This window comes from Lactuca sativa, chromosome 3, assembly GCF_002870075.4.
Source record: "Lactuca sativa cultivar Salinas chromosome 3, Lsat_Salinas_v11, whole genome shotgun sequence".
Taxonomy (NCBI): domain Eukaryota; kingdom Viridiplantae; phylum Streptophyta; class Magnoliopsida; order Asterales; family Asteraceae; genus Lactuca; species Lactuca sativa.
Window position 1 is genome coordinate 102,348,438 of NC_056625.2, and position 18,838 is coordinate 102,367,275.

Consider the following 18,838-nt stretch of genomic DNA (forward strand, 5'->3'; position numbering starts at 1 on the left):
TAATCATAACTGTATAGGATCAATGCGGTCTTTGTTACAATTTACGTAACTAAACCATCAATGGTCACATATATAAGTATAACTAACGACATAAATTAAACATGATGCGTGGTCACAAAATCGAAATTGATTTCCGACGAGTTTCTTTTTAACTTGAAGTGAGATCAAACTTCAAATAAGTGCAACTAATAATGAAATTTACCGAATTCGTAAGTTTGTAAATAAAAAACATAATTGTTCTTAAACCAAAATAAAGCACCCAAAAATAAATTGTAAAACTCCCACTAAAACAAAATATCATCAATATTTATCACACCCATGTGTGTAGTATGCTCATGAAAGACCTTGGGAGGTAATCCCTTTGTGAGCGGATCCGCTATCATGGAGTTTGTCCCGATGTGCTCTATTGCGATTTTTCCATTTTGCACTCTTTCTTTAACAATAAGAAACTTAATGTCAATATGCCTTGACTTTGTGGAACTTCTGTTGTTGTTGGAATACAACACCGCTGACTTATTGTCACAATACAACTTTAGTGGTCTTTCAACACCAATAATACGCAGCCCTGTGACTAAGTTCCGCAACCATATTTCATGATCTGATGCCTCGAAACATGCTACAAATTTTGTCGCCATGGTGGAAGAAGTTACTAAAGTTTGTTTAGCACTCTTCCATGAAATAGCTCCTCCTGCTAATAAGTAAATGTAGCCTGATGTGGATCGATAACTGTCTTGGCATCCAGCAAAATCAGAATCAGAATACCTAATGATCTCCAAAACATCTGATTTCCTATATGTGAGCATGTAGTCTTTTGTTCTTTGTATATATCTCAAAACCCGTTTGGCTGCTTTCCAATGGTCCATACCTGGATTGCTTAGATATCTTCCCAACATCCCTACAATGAAAGATATGTCGGGACGTGTACACACTTGAGCATACATAAGACTCCCAACAACCAATGCATAAGGAATCTTCTGCATCTCTTTAACTTCAAGGTCATTTTTAGGGCATTGATCGAGACTGAATTTGTCTCCTTTTGAAATCGAGGTGTCTCCTGGTTTGCAGTTTTGCATGCCAAATCTTTCAAGGATCTTTTCAATATAGCTCTTTTGTGATAATCCTAGAATTCCACGAGAAATGTCTCGTTGAATTTGGATTCCTAATACAAATGAGGCTTCCCCAAGATCTTTCATCTCAAAATGCTTCGAAAGAAATTTCTTGGTCTCATATAAGACCCCTAAATCATTGGTGGTAAGTAATATATCATTAACATACAAGACCAGAAAAATGTATTTACTCCCACTGAACTTGTGATATACACAATCATCTACTATATTTGCCTCAAAACCAAATGAGACAATGATCTGATGAAATTTGTTGTACCACTAGCGGGAGGCTTGCTTGAGTCCATAGATAGATTTATTTAGCTTGCAAACCATTTCCTTTGATTCTTTCGATACGAAGTTTTCTGGTTGCACCATATATATAGTTTCATCAATGTCACCATTGAGAAATGTTGTCTTAACATCCATCTGATGTAACTCAAGATTGTAATGTTCAACTAGTGCCATGATCAACCTAAAAGAGTCTTTTGTTGAAACTGGAGAAAATGTCTCTTTAAAATCAATTCCTTCCTTTTGAGTATAGCTCTTAGCTACAAGACGTGCCTTATGTCTTTCCATATTACCTTTTGAATCCCTTTTGGTCTTAAAAATACATTTGCAACCAATAGGCTTCGTACCTTCAGGTAATGGAACAAGATCCCAAACTTTATTGTCTTGCATGGACTTATACTCCTCGTTCATGGCATCAATCCACTTTTGAGAATTTCAACTTTGCATGGCCTGAGAGAAGTTGATTGGATCATTTTCAATCATTCCATCCGGTTCTTCATTTTCTTGGAGATATACATGGAAATCCGAAGGGATTGCATTTCTCCTTTCTCTAGTGGATCTCCTAAGTTGAGGTTGTTGAGGTTGTTCATTATGAACAGGATAGTGAATGACATTGTCTTGTTGAGGTTCCTGAATTACTTCTTCTCCGATAGGCACATTAACTTGTGTATCGTCAAAAGTAACAGTAGGAATCGAGATTGATTCCTCCTCAAAGACAATGTCTCTAACCTTATTTCTCCCTCCAAACTCAACATCCTCAAAAAACGTTGCAGTTCCTGTTTCAAAAATTGATTTTGTTGTAGGATCATAAAACTTATAACCCCTGGATCGTTCAGAATAGCCAATAAAGTAGCTGCTAACGGTTTTGGAGTCCAATTTCTTTTCATTCGGCCTATAAGGCCTTGCCTTAGCTGGACGTCCCCAAATATGAAGATGAGTTAAACAAGGCTTTTTCCCTGTCCAAAGCTCATAAGGTGTTTTAACAGCTGCTTTAGTTGGTACTCTATTAGGAATGTAAGTTGCAGTCTTAAGTGCTTCACCCCAGAGTGACTCTGGTAAAGTAGAATGACTTATCATACTCCTTACCATATCCTTAAGAGTTATGTTGCGTCTTTCAGATACACCATTCATGCTAGGCGAACCTGGCATTGTGTATTGAGGGACGATTCCACATTCCTCTAGGAATTTAGCAAAAGGTCCTGGACGTTGTTCACCCGATCCGTCATATCTACCATAGTACTCACCACCACGGTCAGATCTAACACATTTAATCTTTTTATTAAGTTGGTTCTCAACTTCAAGTTTAAAAGATTTAAACACTTCCAGTGACTGAGATTTTTCATGAATAAGATATAGATACCTATAACGTGAGTAATCGTCTATGAATATCTTGTCGCATTTCAATTAATTGTTTTTTTTCAACTTTATTTACTTTGAATGATTCCATAAGTCACACCAGAATCATGTATGATGCATCCCCACTGTCGACTTTTAGCGATTTAGCCATGTAAAGACCTAGAACTTTTGGGTTTGAATCTATTGAATCCACATAATTCGCAAATGGTGAAAATAAAACCCTTCCATGTGTGTAAACAATGTGTCTAATAGTTTTTCAAATGTTCAAGAAAATATATCCTTTTAGTAAATAATTGTTGTTGAAGTTTAAAACATCATGAGGTACACAATTTAAGATAATAAAGTTAGGCATTACCTTATTCTTAACTTATGAAGTTTGAGTTGAGGAGAGATATTTAATAGCTACCCCTTTTCCTTCGATGTCATAACTTGGTTTTCCTGGTGCAAAGTAACAATAATTTACAACACTTGAAGTATAACATTTGACAATATACATACACAAACACATATTGAGCAAGTAAACACACTCACCATTAATGTTGTGATCATGGAAACAATGCATTCAATCAAAAGTCAAATCTTGACAATGAAAACCAAAGAAAACTTGTGTAATGGGATCCTCTAGAAATACCAGGTGACTAACATCAAAGTGGCTTAAGCCCTTCATATAGGTTCTCTTTCAACCTATTAGTCATTCTCAAATAATCCGAATAAGGTTTTGGGAAAAGTTCATCAAACTCCCCAAACCTACTATGCACACACCACAATATCATATATACATCAAATAAATCATGTAACTGATGCTATCGAAATGTGTATTAATATATGCATAATATCCATCTTCAAATCATCCTAGCGTAGTCATGCATCGTTCATTCGAGTCAATTATACTAGCATGTCATATACATCAAAGTCATCAAAAGGAATCTACAAAGCAAATAATTCCTATCATGAAAAAATCACAAAGAATACAATAACATTGTAAATTGAACATCATATTCAAGCACAATTAATATCAATTACATTCTAACATGAATCAAATCACTATCTACAAAGTGCATGTTTTGACTATGAACCTTAGTGAGTAAAACTACAAACTCACCTTAGCTTTGACGAGTCCTTTATTAAACTTTAAGTCTCGAGCTCCTTTGAAGTTGTAAAGGTCTCACCTAATAACCACACATACCAAAAAATCATCAAATAGGATCCAAGTTTTATAAACATAACATTAATACTTGTTAACTTCTATATTTATTTAAAACTCTCAGACCGACCCATGTTCAGTGTTTTGATCATAAAAATAAATCTACAACTCCAAATGGTTTGATATTGGAGTCCCTGGAAACAATACTCAATTTCCAACAACTTTGTCACATTAGTATTTTTTTTCAAATACGGAGCAGAATGGCCTATACAACCCTTGAAAGACAAATCAACTTTTCTGTCTAGATTTCTAATATTGATAAACATCACCATAAGCTTGAAGATTAAATACATGGACTTAAGATCATTCCATTTTGCACACAACTAGTATTCAAAAGAAATGATCAAGACGTGGTTGAAAACAAGATGCTATTATTCACACATCAATCCAACACTTATCTTCTTATACCATTTAAGGGTTCAATAAGCTTCACATTAATAAATACAAATGAATTTTAACAAAGACAAAAGTGTCTTAATAGGGCTGGTTAAATCATGAATTAAGTGATTCATTAAGAGGTTCAAGAATGGTTTAATCTAGTTAAAAAAACCAAGTGAATCAAAGTTACATGAATTCTTTGATATACGTATAGACTTGCATCCAAACATCATTAAGCAATTAGAAAAAAACACACATAGTCTTGGAATATGAACAACCACAACCACCAAATACGGTGGTGGTATGGTGAAGGAATCCGACAGCCATGGTTGCCGGTGGTGGTGGTGGATAATTCAAAGCAACAAAAAAAACCACATAAAGGCTAATATACTTACCACAAAAAGGTGAATAGGCGAAAAACAATCCAAACACGCCTTCTTTTCTTCCAATGGACATCGCCGTCGAAACCCTAGCCTCGTCGGAGCTTTGTCGGAGCCTCGCCGGAAAAGCTCTACATCCTCCATCCCTCTTTCGTTCGAATCACAACCCAACGGCCCCACTGCCACCTTTAACGACCCACGGAGACAAGAAAACACGGTAACAATGACTGCAATTGCAGGTCGCCGCTGTGGACTTATCCCGCCGGAATACTTCACAAACGTCACCCACCACACAATCTCACTTGATTTCTTCTCTCGCACCCTCTCTTTCTCTTTCTGGTGAAGTACCAACTTGGGAGGGGCGTGCGGCAGCCCTTTTTGATCGCCTCCCAGCCAAACGACGAAATTAACGAAGGAGGAGGAGGTGGACTTTGGCAACAGGGAACGAAGAATAGACGTTAGGGCTGCATAGGGTTTTCTTTTCCCAAGCTTCTGTTTCAGTCCCTAGCTTTTCCATAATATCCGCTTTAACCCCTAAATTCAATAGCTCTCTATTTTTCAAGTATTTTCAGAATGACAATCTAGCCCTCGGACATTCATTATACCCTTAATAAATTAAAAATAGCCCAAATATTCACAAAAACTAATTGATTAGTTTATATACCTTTTAACTATTAACCAATTATTTTTAATGTTAACTAATACATTTTTATCCAATTTATTTCCTTTAACAATTTAGAATCGAAATAACTTTATAACAATTAATACTCACGTAACGAAAAATTAACATCGTTAATAGAAGAATTTACAGATCATTACATAATTAAGTGGGAAATAAAATTTTACAATTTATTACGAGGGAAATTAAAAAAAATGTAGTTGGAGGGAGTTAAATTAAAAATGTAACTTTTGTAACAAAAGTTAGAGATTTTTAATAAGATTTGCAACTTTTTAAAATAGTTACAATTTTCAATAAAATTTGTAACTTTTTCAAAAAATTTGCATTTTTCAATAACATTTGCAACATTTTAAAAATAAAGTTGCAATTTTTCATAAAATTTTGCAACTTTTTTAAATAAAGTTGCATTAAATTTTTTAGTGTAACCTTTTTGTTCGATTGTGACATTTTTTATAATCAGCTGCAACTGTTGTAAAAAAGTTACATCTACAAGGTTGCATTAGACTCATTTTGTAGTAGTGTAAGTACTTGACCCGGTTATGCATGGTCCTTTTGGGTTGCCATCAAACCGGGCAATGGAATAGGATAATTGTTGGAGAGAGAGGAATGATTTATTAATTTATTACTTGGTCAATAAATTAATTTGAAATCAAGATAAATGATTTGTTAATGTATTATGGATACAATATATTGATTAGAAATCATGTTGTTTAATTAATATTTAATCAGAATTAATTTGGAATTAATTTTAGGATTAAAGGAATTAAATGAAACTGCAGGGACTAAAGGTGATAATGTTCAAACGTTAAGCATTGAAGCATTCTAGAACCTCCCTTATAGGTGGGGAACGAAATCTAGAGTGTCCTAGGGTTTCGTTGGGTTCTAAGGGTGCCTTGGAAGCCTTAGGGAGGAAGTTAAGGGATTAGGGTTATCTAAGATACATTTGCCTTATCCTAAACCTTCCTTATCACCTATATAAACCCCTATAGGGTTGGATTTCTTCTAAGGCACTCCAAGAGAGGCTTAGATCCAAAATTTCCACTTCTCTTCTCTCTCCATAGTAATCGGTGGTTGCTAGGTTTGTTTGTGAGCCATTAGAGGCGCGACACTTGTGGCGCTTGCTTTCAAAGACAAGAAGATTCAAGATTTAAGTTGTTATTCCAATATAACAACAAGAGGTATGTATTTCTTCTCTCTTTGTGAATTTCGAAATCCCTATAAGCTTGTTAGGGTTCTTCACATGTTCATAATGTTGTATAACCAATAGTGATAACATAGATCCAACTCTAGGGTTGCATGCACACATAGGATTGTTAGTATAAAACCCATCAGTGGTATCAGAGCCATTGGTTTTTGTTTTCAATTAGAATTATACAAATGTATGAACTTGACAAATTAGGGTTTATAGCCAATAAACCCTAGGAGACATGAATTTTCTAAATTAGGGTTCTTGAACCCTGATTTACAAAATTTGGTTAGGGTTTCCCAAAACCTTTCCTTAGCCTCCAAGTTTTCGAATTCTAGGGTTGTCCAACCCTTGAATTTCAAAATTTGCCTCCTTCCCCAAGATAAGATCCTATTTTTTAGGGATTTGGATAAATGCCATATCTTGTAATTATCGTTTAAGTGTTTAAATTTTGGTAATTAAAGATTTTGAATTATCCCATCCCATAATTTCGAATTTTAGGGAATTCAAGGGATTAGGTTAAATTAATTGTTTAATTTAAAAGGTATCCTTACCAAAATAGAAGATAATTGTCAAATTAATTAGATAATCATTGCCTTATGTGATAAACTTGATTTATTTGAATTATTTGATAGATTATCTTGCAAGAAATTGAATTAGGTCATATTTAGATAATTACTAATTAATTGGTTAATTATTATTATTTGTAATTTGATTTAGAATGTTCTTGCTTATGTTTTGAAAAATTTCAAAACTTCCCTCAAGTTTTGGAATTTAAATTTTGATTAAAAGTTTAATTTTAAAATGTTAAATTCTAAAACCCTAGTTTTGAAATGTTCAAATTTCACCCTTTGGTTTTATTAAGTTAATTAAAAGTTTAATTAAAAGAAAGTTAATAAATTCATCATCATTTGGTTTATATTTGATTAAATTAAAAGTGTAATTTATAAAATTAAACCACCTACTATTTTAAAAGTGTAAAATACACCCTTATATTATGTATAACATTAAAAGTCTAATATTATATATGTATAACTTAAATGCTAGTCTTACCGTTAGTAGGCCTCATTCACAAAGCTGATCTATAAGGGGGGGGGGGGGTATAAGGTTATGGCCTATAAATGGTCGTTTAATAGGTGTCCACTCTCACCCACCGCTTCCTTGATTGGTGGAGGGTCGTTAGCCGAACGGGTAGGATAGGGCAAACCCTCTCCTCATTAAAAGTATAATGAAAAAGAAAGTAACTAAATGTTTTACAAAATTCCCAATCTTAGTTACTTTAGGCAAAAGTGAATTGATGCAATTCAATGAAATTACACTTTGTACCCTTGCTAAGACGTTAGTGGAGTGTGTGTGGTTAACCGACACACTAATTGGGTTCTATGCAAAGGTGGCAAAGGGTAACTCGATGGTTGTCATAGTTCGATGGAGCGTGTGTGGTTAACCGGCACATCGAATAGGTGACTGTAATATTGGGGGCACCATGTATATTTGCATGGTTATTCACACCCTATTTTGTGATCCTCGGCATCTCAGTTACAAATTGAGGGGCATATCGAGATTTAAACATGCCATTGAAAAGTTGAATGAATCTCAAAAGATCTAGGAGTTTTCATACATTTTAGACTTAAATTCTTTTTCTTTTTTTTTCATGGTGGAAAATTAGTGAATCGTCAATCACTTACCTTCAAATGTTCTGCAAGTTGGATTACGGCATCCCTCTTCCAATTTGTAAGATGTTGTGTTGGATCCTAGCCTTAATGTCTCATTTGGGTGTTTCATTAAGGATTCAATCAACTAACTTGAAATTTCTCCCGTTTATAGATGTCAAAGTCTGACAGCTATGGTCTTTCTAAATCCATTGGAAAAGGTTTTCCACATAAAGATGATGTTCCATGATTGGATTGTGGAAATGGAAATCATGCTTCATTTCCTCCACCTCCTCCAATAATTCTCCCTGACCCACGTGTTCGAAGACTTGAAAAGTTCAAGGTCACTCAAACCCTATTGGAAATAAGACACAAAGATGGAAAGTCTGTGTGTGCATACGTCTTAAAGATGAAGTCACACATTGACAGGTTAAGGATGTTGAGTGTCGATGTCTTAACAAAAGTTGGTTGTTGACTTGGTTCTTCAATCACTTCTCGAATCATATGGTAAGTTTGTTAGAGAGTACTATATGATGGACCACGAAGTGTCACACCCCAAAACCACGAACGGCGGAAACGTTCAGGGGTGTAGGACGTCATGTACAGTATCACAACAGTGTAATATAATAAACAAGTAACAACATCATCCATTGCATTATAAGTAAAGTTTTATACATGAGTGTTCTTTCATTGTGCTAAGACACCAAAAATATACAATCAAAATAAAAGACGAGGCTTGTCTGCAGCGTCTTCTCAAAACCTGTCCTCCGTACCTGTCTACTGGCGACCTGAGAATACAAGTTATTTTGAAAGAGAGTATCAGCTTTAAAGCTGGTGAGTTCATAAGTATATAAGTGTCATTGCTTTGTTTGTGAAAACCTGCTATGAATGCCATGAAAACCTTTAAGTGAAAATGTTGAGGTAAGTATGAAATCCCTAGAAAAACCCTTATTTCCTATAAGTATGAAGTGTAGTCTTCTACCAAGACCCAATGTTTTGTATGTATGAAATGTAGTCTTCTACCAAGACCCGAATGTTTTGTATAAATGAAGTGTAGTCTTCTACCAAGACTCGAATGTTTTGTATGTATGAAGTGCAGTCTTCTACCAAGACCCGAATGTTTTGTATGAAGTATTTTTCCCTTTGTGTAGACTAGTACTAAAAGTGCTTAGTCTAACTCATCGTTTATGTGAAAGATATCACAAAATAAAGTAAACGGGAAAAATATAATCAGATAAGTGTTAGCCTGAGGTACTGGTGCTAACAAAACGAATGTAAATGTTGACCGGAGGTACTGGGGCTAACATATTACATATAACCTAATGGACATCCGAAGATAGTCCAATTCTTCCTCTGTAGCAGCAGCAGGTGGAAGGAATGGTTAGTCCCTGTAAAGGTATTCCTAGTATAAGTATTAACCGTAGGCATCCGTAGATGTTCATTACCCACTGTTGCTAACAGGTGGGTTCCGGAATGGTTAGTCCCGTACGTATATCCCGAGGTACTGTGGGATATAGGCCCATCTAGGTATCCCGAGGTACTGTGGGATAGGGTCCTTTCTTAAATATTCCGAGGTACTGTGGAATATGTAGGAAGATTTACACAGAAGGTACTGATAAATCATCCTCGTAATGCGAGATACAAGTAATCCTATTAATGTATACAGATAAGTGTATCTATGGAAAGGTACTCAGGTAATGCGTTTACGTAATCGTGTTCATGTATCATGCAAGTATATGTAAAGGTACTCATGTATCAGGTAAACATCTATAAGTACTCATGTATCAGGCAATGTGCTAGTATAGACTCATGAATGAACTGACTCATGTTTGATATCTTCTGACTATCCCTATGATAGCTAACTGGAAAGTATGTTGTTGTTCAAGTAGGTTTATGCAAGGTATCTAGGAGCTTTGAACAATAATATAAAGTGACTTGAAGTCATTATACAATTCAAAACTAATACTTCTGTTGTCTAAGTATTTTAAGATAGAAAACCATTTCACGTGACTTCCTTTGAAATATGTGAAATCTACTGAGTGAAAACATAGTTATAAAATACATGAAACTGATTTAATAACATGTTTGTTTCTACTTGTATCCCCCCCATTAAAGCATTTAAAATCCTTTAAAACATTGATTACGGGGTATGAACTCACCTGTGGTGAGTCGTTTGAATTGCAGTGTCGGATACCGTGCTAGGTGGCAAACGGAGACTTGTTTACACGCACGAGCCTAGTTATCATATAATAAGCATATATATAACTAATTAGACAAATAATAACTTAAATAAATAAGTTAAGACACTTGGAAAACATTTAAACACTTTTATGAGTGTTTAAGGTTCAAATGGTTGCATCTAAGTTGCTACGGGACAAAGCAAAAGGGTTTGAAACATCAAATGGCCTTGTATAGAAGTTCACCATCCAACAAACCCCACACCTTGGAGTTTACGGCCGTAAACTCATGGGTTTATGGCCGTGAACTCCTCAAATGGTGGTTTTGGGTGTTTTGTGGTGCTATCTTGATCCTAGAACACTCCTAGCTTTGTTGGAATAACACATGAAGTAGTTTAAGGATCTAGAACACTCCATATGGGAGTTTACGGCCTAAAGTCCATTCACCCTAGAGTTTACGGCCGTAAACTCTTGGATTTTAAATGTTTTGAGGCTTTTAAACATCAAGGATGGCTTCCATGAATTTATCTAAGGCTAATGGGGACAAGAGGCACACTTTTGTGCCTTCACTTGGAGTTTACGGCCCAAGATATGTTCCTTGGCCGTAAACTCCTTTCAAGGAGTGATTTTTATGTGTTCTACTCTTCATTCTAGTCCCAAGTATTCAAGGCAAATTGTCTTAAGGCCTAAGGTGTGATTGTTGTGCATTTTTCCCTTAGAAAAGGGGTTTACGGCCCAAGAGGGGTTCTTGGCCGTAAACTCCTACAAACTTGTGATTTTGATGTAGTTTGGTCCTTCCATTTAGTGGGTACAATTTCTTGTAAAGGGCTAGGACCTTAGGTGTCATGAAAACACCTTTTGTGACCATTTACATGGATTTTACGGCCTAGGAGAGTTCTGGGCCGTAAACTCACTTTCTTTTGTGTCATTTGAAGTGTTTAAGACCTTAAGCTACTTGGGGAATTAATCTAGATGCAAGCCTTAAAGTCCTTTAGTCCAAAAACCACCATTTAGCCCTTTGAAATGGAGTTTACGGCCTAAGAGAGTTCTGGGCCGTAAACTCCTAATCTTGGGTGGTTTTGTGTGTGATTTCATGTCCCTAATGTGTTTACCTAATGTCCTAAGGCCTTATTCTAGCATCAATGTCGGTTTTGGCTTTGTTTCGGGAGTTTACCGCCCAAGAACACCTTGGGGAGTAAACTCCTAGATCTCATGATTTAGCCCACCAAATCATGTTATAAGCATCAAATATGTAATCTAACACTACTAGAAAGAGTTACTCACAATCTGGGATAAAAAAACCCAAAGATCTGTCAGAGAGAAAATGACTTTTCTCTAGTTGGAATTGTGAATAATGAATTAAATAAATTCAGAAAACTATTTATAGTCCTGAAATATTTTGACAGAAAATATTTTTATTCTTGAACTTAGACTGTAGCATTATGAAACTTGAAATGTCCAAATTTCACAAACTCAGGAGCATCCACTCTCCTGATATCTCCTAAAGTGTAAACCCTAAGGTACACTAACTTGCTCGGAAAAGTCTGAAAATCACTGAAATTGGACTGACTTCTATTGAATAGATATTGTTCGTACAAATGGAAATTTCGGGTTGTCACACGACATGACCCTCATTGATTTGACTTATTTTCTTGTTGCTGTTGAATCAAAAAATGATTTGGCGCACTGGTGGAGCAAATTTTTCTGATAAATCAATATCCCAACCTTCTATAGGCAATGGCAACATTGGAAGTCCAGAAAGGTTTTCTCTACGGAAGAGAAAGGCTGAGTCTGAGATAGTCCCGTGTACCATTCCAGAAGAATCCATGTGTTTATACTGCCAAAAGAAGGGGCATTGGTTATGAAGCTGCCCTCACTACCTAAGAGATCTAAGAGATGGGAGAGTCAAAATGTATGACTCTGCTTTAGGTAAAATCCACTATCTAACTCCATTAAGTTCCTATTTGGAGATTCTTAATACATTATGTGATAAGATTACATTTTGATGTTTTGAAGGATCGAAGAAAAGAAAGGAAGCTTAAAAGAAGGAGCGAGCTGGGTCTGATCGCGAAGAAATGGATTACGATCACATGGATTTGACGATCAGATTTTTGAGCTGCTGCTTAGAATTATGGTAGATTGCTTAGAAATATGTAATAGCATAGTTTTCATTTACATTGTAAGGATATATATTTTTCTGTAATAAAATAAATTTTAATTTTGTCTTAATTATATTTCCTTGTAATGGCATTTGTGAAAATTGATGTTTGTGTGTTTCTATTATAAGCAATATTAAGTGGATGTGATTCTTAGTTATGTTATTTGTTTGTCGTAATTTTCTAAGTAAGGAAAGATTCCCATCGCCGAAGTTTCAATTGGACCGAAGCATGGAATCGTATGGTTTGAATCATGTGATGTATGGAAATCTTGGTACTTAGAAATTTTAAGGCTAATTCCTTGACAAAGAGTCAAGTAAAGGACTAGGAGATCGAGTTCACAATGTTGTGCACTAGTCAAGTCCACCATAAATAACAACAAGATTATTCGTCATGATTTACTAAAAGTCTAGTAAACTTGATTATGCTTACAAGATTAAGTGTAATTCTGAATCATTGAAAAGTTTCAATGAATGGCAGAACAAATAAGAAGAATCAATTTGGCAGAAAGATAAAAGTTTCTCCAATCTAAGAAGAAGGGAGAGTACTTTTGTATCATGTTTTATGATCATCTTAAGAACCATATTACAATTCATCCTCTAAGGACACCTTAGTTCACTAGTATGGCTATGAAGAGGAGTCGGGAATTGTCAAAATGGATTTAGTCAATAAGATGAATCGTACTTCGTTCCAAGATCAAGTCTTATAGTCAAACTCCAAGAGTGTGACTTGAGTGATAAAATCTTAAGTAGGAATGTACTTATTTTTTCACATTTTGGTGAGTTGTGATGTCTAGAATAAGAAAAAGACCAACTAGTACCAAATTGTGTGTAGGAGTCTAAATGATCTTGAATAGGTTCAAGAACTAATCAAGAGTAAACCTATTATCAAACACTAGCACACGACTTAAGGTTTCTAACCTATCGTGTTGACAGATTTTTGTTTCTGTGCCATTCCAGTTTGGTCAACTATGCATGTGAGTTCTATGAGTTCTCAATGGGTTGCATAAGGGCAAGACACCTTGATCAATGGAAAGTACATTAAAATATAGGGGTGAGCTGCTCAATAACTTGGAAGCAATGGTGGGGCCCTTGATGGAAAGAAATTAATATTAGATAAGTTCGGTCCATATGAGTTGGATTTGTCACAAACATTATCTTGTAATTGTGGTTATGACAAATTCACATGGATAAGAATACATACACCATAAAATATAAGTGTCATAAGGTTTCTCTCCTTCATGAAAATGATTGTGAGGAAACGCTTTCACTAAGAGAGATTTTGAAGATAACGTTATGTAATTTGAGTTTCTCAAATTCAACTATGATTACGACATCCCTCTTCATAGTTCGAATTGTGGGAAATGGAAAATGGGTCTGAACATTTTTGACTTATTGCTATAAGTTCTAGAATCATTTAGACACACACATGAGTTATCTAAGAAAAGGTGTATGAGGTTGAGAAGCTTAGATAAAGTCTTATCGAAGCTTCTTAGTATTAGAAACATGAACTTAAGAAACTCAATAAACGTTGTTTTCTAGAAGTTCAACTGTTTTTTGAATACATGTCAAAGCTAATGGGAGCATAAGTGTTATGTTGGTATGAATATAATCATAATGTTAGTGGAAGCATGATAATTATGGTAAGTTGCAAGTTAGCAATATTAATTATAGAAAACAAGCGTTTTAATTTGCAATGTTGCAAGGGTTGAAAAGTTGTTTTGTTATAATTAAGGGAGAGAATATTATACTTCGTTTCGAACTCTAAGAGCTTAGATCGAGAAATTTTAATCAAATTTAGTCAAATATATGAATTGTATTCTCAAAATTCGATTATGATTACGGCATCCCTTTTCTTAATTCGAGTTTTGAGAACATGGCAAATAGAAATATTATGGCAAAAGACTGATAAAGTGTCACGTCTGTGGACCTTCTGGCCCTAACTCTATAAACTATGTAACATACATAGCATAAATCACATAGAAATCACATCATGCAAAAGCATACAAAATACTCTGTCACATAACTCTAATTACCACTCTAGGTAAAGTATAGTGAGAAGACTCACCTCGGGTAACTCGGTAATCTCGAACTCTATAAAAATCTAGTCTAGCCTCCGCCTAATCATATGAAATAAACACTCTTAAATCAATACATCTCTCAAGGCTAGACTATTCCCTCTCTTAGTAGTCTCAAAAGGGTAAAAGACCATTTTACCCCTCTTATGGCTTAAAGACCCTAAAGTTGACCGAACCCTAAAAGTCAACAAAAGTCAACTCTCCGGGTTACGCTGCGCGTACCAAACATGTATGTTGGGCGTACCCGACGTCCTCACAGAAATGGGGTGCGCGACCCCTTACGCTGCGCGTGCTGGGATTACGCCCAGCGTAACTCCCAGTTTCAGACTCTAAGCTCCTGAGGTCATAAACAGTTAAGACCCACATCCAACTTCTAGATCTGACCATTTCTAAGCCTCTTAATCCATAAAGTTGGTGACTTTAAGCCTTTGCATGGCTGGACAAGTCACTAACACCCATAAAATTCCATTTCCCAACTCTAGAAAGCTCATAACCCAAGCATGACCTCATAACAACGACCAAGATGGAAACTTTATGGATCTATAACACAAATATCACTGAAATGGGACAGATCTAGGTCCATGGAGTACATTACACTCATAAAGTCTCCACCTTTGGGACTTTTAACCCTAGAAATGGTCCATGCAACATTAAACCAAATAAAGAGGAAAGTTTTGAACTTTATACCTCTAGATGAAGCTCCTTTCTCTAAAGATCTCAGATCCAAACTTGCACTTCAAGCCCTAGCCTCCACAAGCTCTTCTCCTTCTTCTTCATTAACACACCAAGACACTTTTAGCTCCAAAACTCACTCACACACACACACACACTCAAGCTAAGGACGATGGAAAGCTCTCTCTTAGGGTTTCACTCTCTGATATGGAGGCTGAGAAATGAGCCTTAGCATCCTTTAAATAGTGCACAAGCCAAACATTTTGGGTTATCATCTGGACCCGTTATGCCCAGCGTAACCCTGGGTACGCCTAGCGTACCCAGGCGAGTCTGCGTCCAAATTAAGCGCATGAGTACGCGCAGCGTACTCCCCAGTACGCCCAACGTACTCATTTGCTACAAGGACTATCTCCCAAGGGACCACTCCTGACAACTTAAAAAAATGGAAGGCTTAAATAGCTTACCTGAATTTCGGGATGTTACATAATAAATTAACTTAAACATGTTAGTTGTATGTTCTCTTTCCAAAAATACTAAGTAGTTTTTGTTATGTTATATTTGGGATTTCATACTTTCGTTAATTCATGTAAAATTTCCATTTCGAAATTTACATGCATGCATAAAACAAATTAATTAAAATAAGAAACATGATGTCTAAGTAGCAAACTTCATTGATAATCACCAGCTAGCATAATGTTACTATCTCATATGATTATTAATTCAACTTAAGGTTTTAGGCTTTAGAATGACATGCATGCATACTTGTAAAATTCCGATGATGAGGTATTTCAAATTTAAACCCTAAGTATGAAGATTTATTGTATTTTAGCCCTTATGTATGAGAAAAGTTGCAACATGGCCCACAGTGGCATTTTTGTAGTTTTTGGCCCGAGGTTACGTGCATGATCCTCAAAACCTACTTTTTAGGGTTTGTACCCTTTATATTCATCATTATCTCCCCAATGTTCATTCCCTCATCAAGCACCATCTTCATTTCGACTCTCTAGCAAACCCTATTCCCTTTGAAGCCATTTTTTAGCTTGGTATGTGTGTTTTAGTGTTCTTGAAGGAGGAAGGAAGAAGAGGAATTCAGCCTAAGTGTAGAGCACCTTGGATCCAGAATCTCATCACCTTTGGGCAGGTAAAAAGACTCTAAACATGATGAAGCTATACTTAGATCTAATTTAGCCATGAATTTTGTGTCCTTTTGGTCCCATTAGTTTTGTATTTTGCGTATGAGCTACTCGAGTCCATTTAAGCTGTCCTTTCATACGTTTTGAGGTATTTAGAAGTATAAAAAATGTGGTTGTGATCATTATTTCCCTTCCATGCATGAGTCAAAAGGTCTTAATGAGTTAAGTAATTAAGGTTTTTAGTGCTAACCACTTAATGGTCATGCAATACCATAAAGTTGAAAACTTTATGGTCAAAGACAACATTTGGGGCTTGGATCTATAATTTGGACATAAGGGCTTGCTTATTAAGCACTTAATTAGTTGGGAAGGCATCCAACTGCATACGATGGGCCTACTAGGTGGTACGACGCACGTACGTGGTCAAATCCTGTAATTTGGTCAGCGATTGAGTATGCCCCACATACATCTGAGTACGTCCCACGCACATCTGAGTACGTCCCACGCACTCGGCTGGGTTGACTCGGCTGGTTTGTTGAGTTTGAACAATTTTGACCAAAGGGTATTTCAGGTAATTTGATATTAATTTTAAGTTGGACAATATGTTGAATAATAGGTGTTGGGTAGAGCCGGTTTTCGGAGCAGGGATTTTATTCAGGTTTTGTTCAGACTAAGATGTGAGTTTTCCTCAATGTATTCATGGGTCAAAGGCAACTATGTCGGCCAACTAAATTATGTATCCTGTTTATAGCATAGTTTTATGCTAACGGGTCGCCGCAATTGCTTCGTAGCTAATAGTCGGCTGTCGTCTCTAATACTGCCGTCTCTAATACCTGTCGTCCCCAATAGATCATTATCGTCGTGAATAACGTCGTCTCTATTAATATTCAAGCAACCGGCCGGAGTTTCTCCGACAAACGCCCCCGGAGGTATGCGTCGTCACAGTTGATCGTAGTCGTCCCGAAAGGCGTCGCTGCAAATGGTTTTTTTTTTTTTTTTAATTTTTATCTTTTTTTTGAGAAAAAACATTTTATTTATAATATTAATTTATATACATTATAAAATACAGTTTTAATAAAAATTCATAAATAAATACATACCACATTATACAAAAACATCAAACATACCATATTCCAAAAAATATCTAATAAATCTGAAACAAACATCTAATATATATCACACATAAACTATCTTCAAAATCCAAAATAATATCCTCCATATCATAAAATAAGAAATACTAGTTGTCTTCGTCTTCCCTATTGTTGTTTTCCTCATTGACTTGGTTTTTAGACGAGAAAATAATGTCTCCAATGACCGTCACAAATGTCGGGTTTTGAAGAAAAACATTCATATCCACATCCTACAATTAAGTCACAAGCACATTAAGTTATTAAAAATTCAACAAACTATCACACCATCAAAGCACCAAATCAATTAAGTCCTTGACAATTTCACAAACTACTGAGCTACCAAAAATTACTACAAATATATTGTAACGTCCCAAAATTCAAGACTAAAAATTTCATTTAATAAAACATTACGTTAAGCAAATTCATCGTTTTCAAACATAAACAAAGTATTAGTTTCCAATATACATATTCGTTATCAGAGTAAACATTCCCAGGTTGTCTAAGCTATGGTGTGTGCCATGCGATCATCCCGAGCTCCATCATCCGCTACCGGAAGTACCTGAAACCAAAACTAAAAACCATAAGCACGAAGCTTAGTGAGTTCCCCACCCTACCACATACCATGCATAACCACATACTGCACATACTGGGTTGCGCCCGCTAAATGCCGGATCTACAGCCCCCTTCTTGTACTCTCAAGATTCTTCTTCTTCCTCCAAGCTAAATGCACTCTTGAAGGCAATAAATGGTTCAAATAGAGGATATGGTGGCTAGGGTTTGATATCCAGGGCTTAAGAGGCAGTAAGGAGCCCTAGGAAGAAGATTAAGACGTTTATATAGGCTCCAAGTCCCGAATTTAGGGTTTTCCACGCACAGACCAGACTCGCCGAGTCCACTTGGCCGACTCGCCGAGTCGGTCACTTACTCCTCGACTCGGATCCCGCTCGGACTTGCCGAGTCCCTCCTTGGACTCGCCGAGTCGACCCCTAAACTTAGGGTTTTCTTTCCTTTCTTGGCCTTCAAAACTTTGGATGTTACAACTCTCCCCTACTTAAATTAAACTTCGTCCTCGAAGTTTGCCATGGTCCACCGCCTGACAATTCTGTTGTTCCTTTTCTGACTTCCGGATGAACTGAGACCACCCTGGTCCCTACCAACCTATCAATGACTGGATTACCGGCTCCTACCGGTAGCTAGTCCCAACACCACCACTAGTCGCTCCCAACGACTTCCAAAGAACTTCGACCACCTATAACTGCTCAATCTA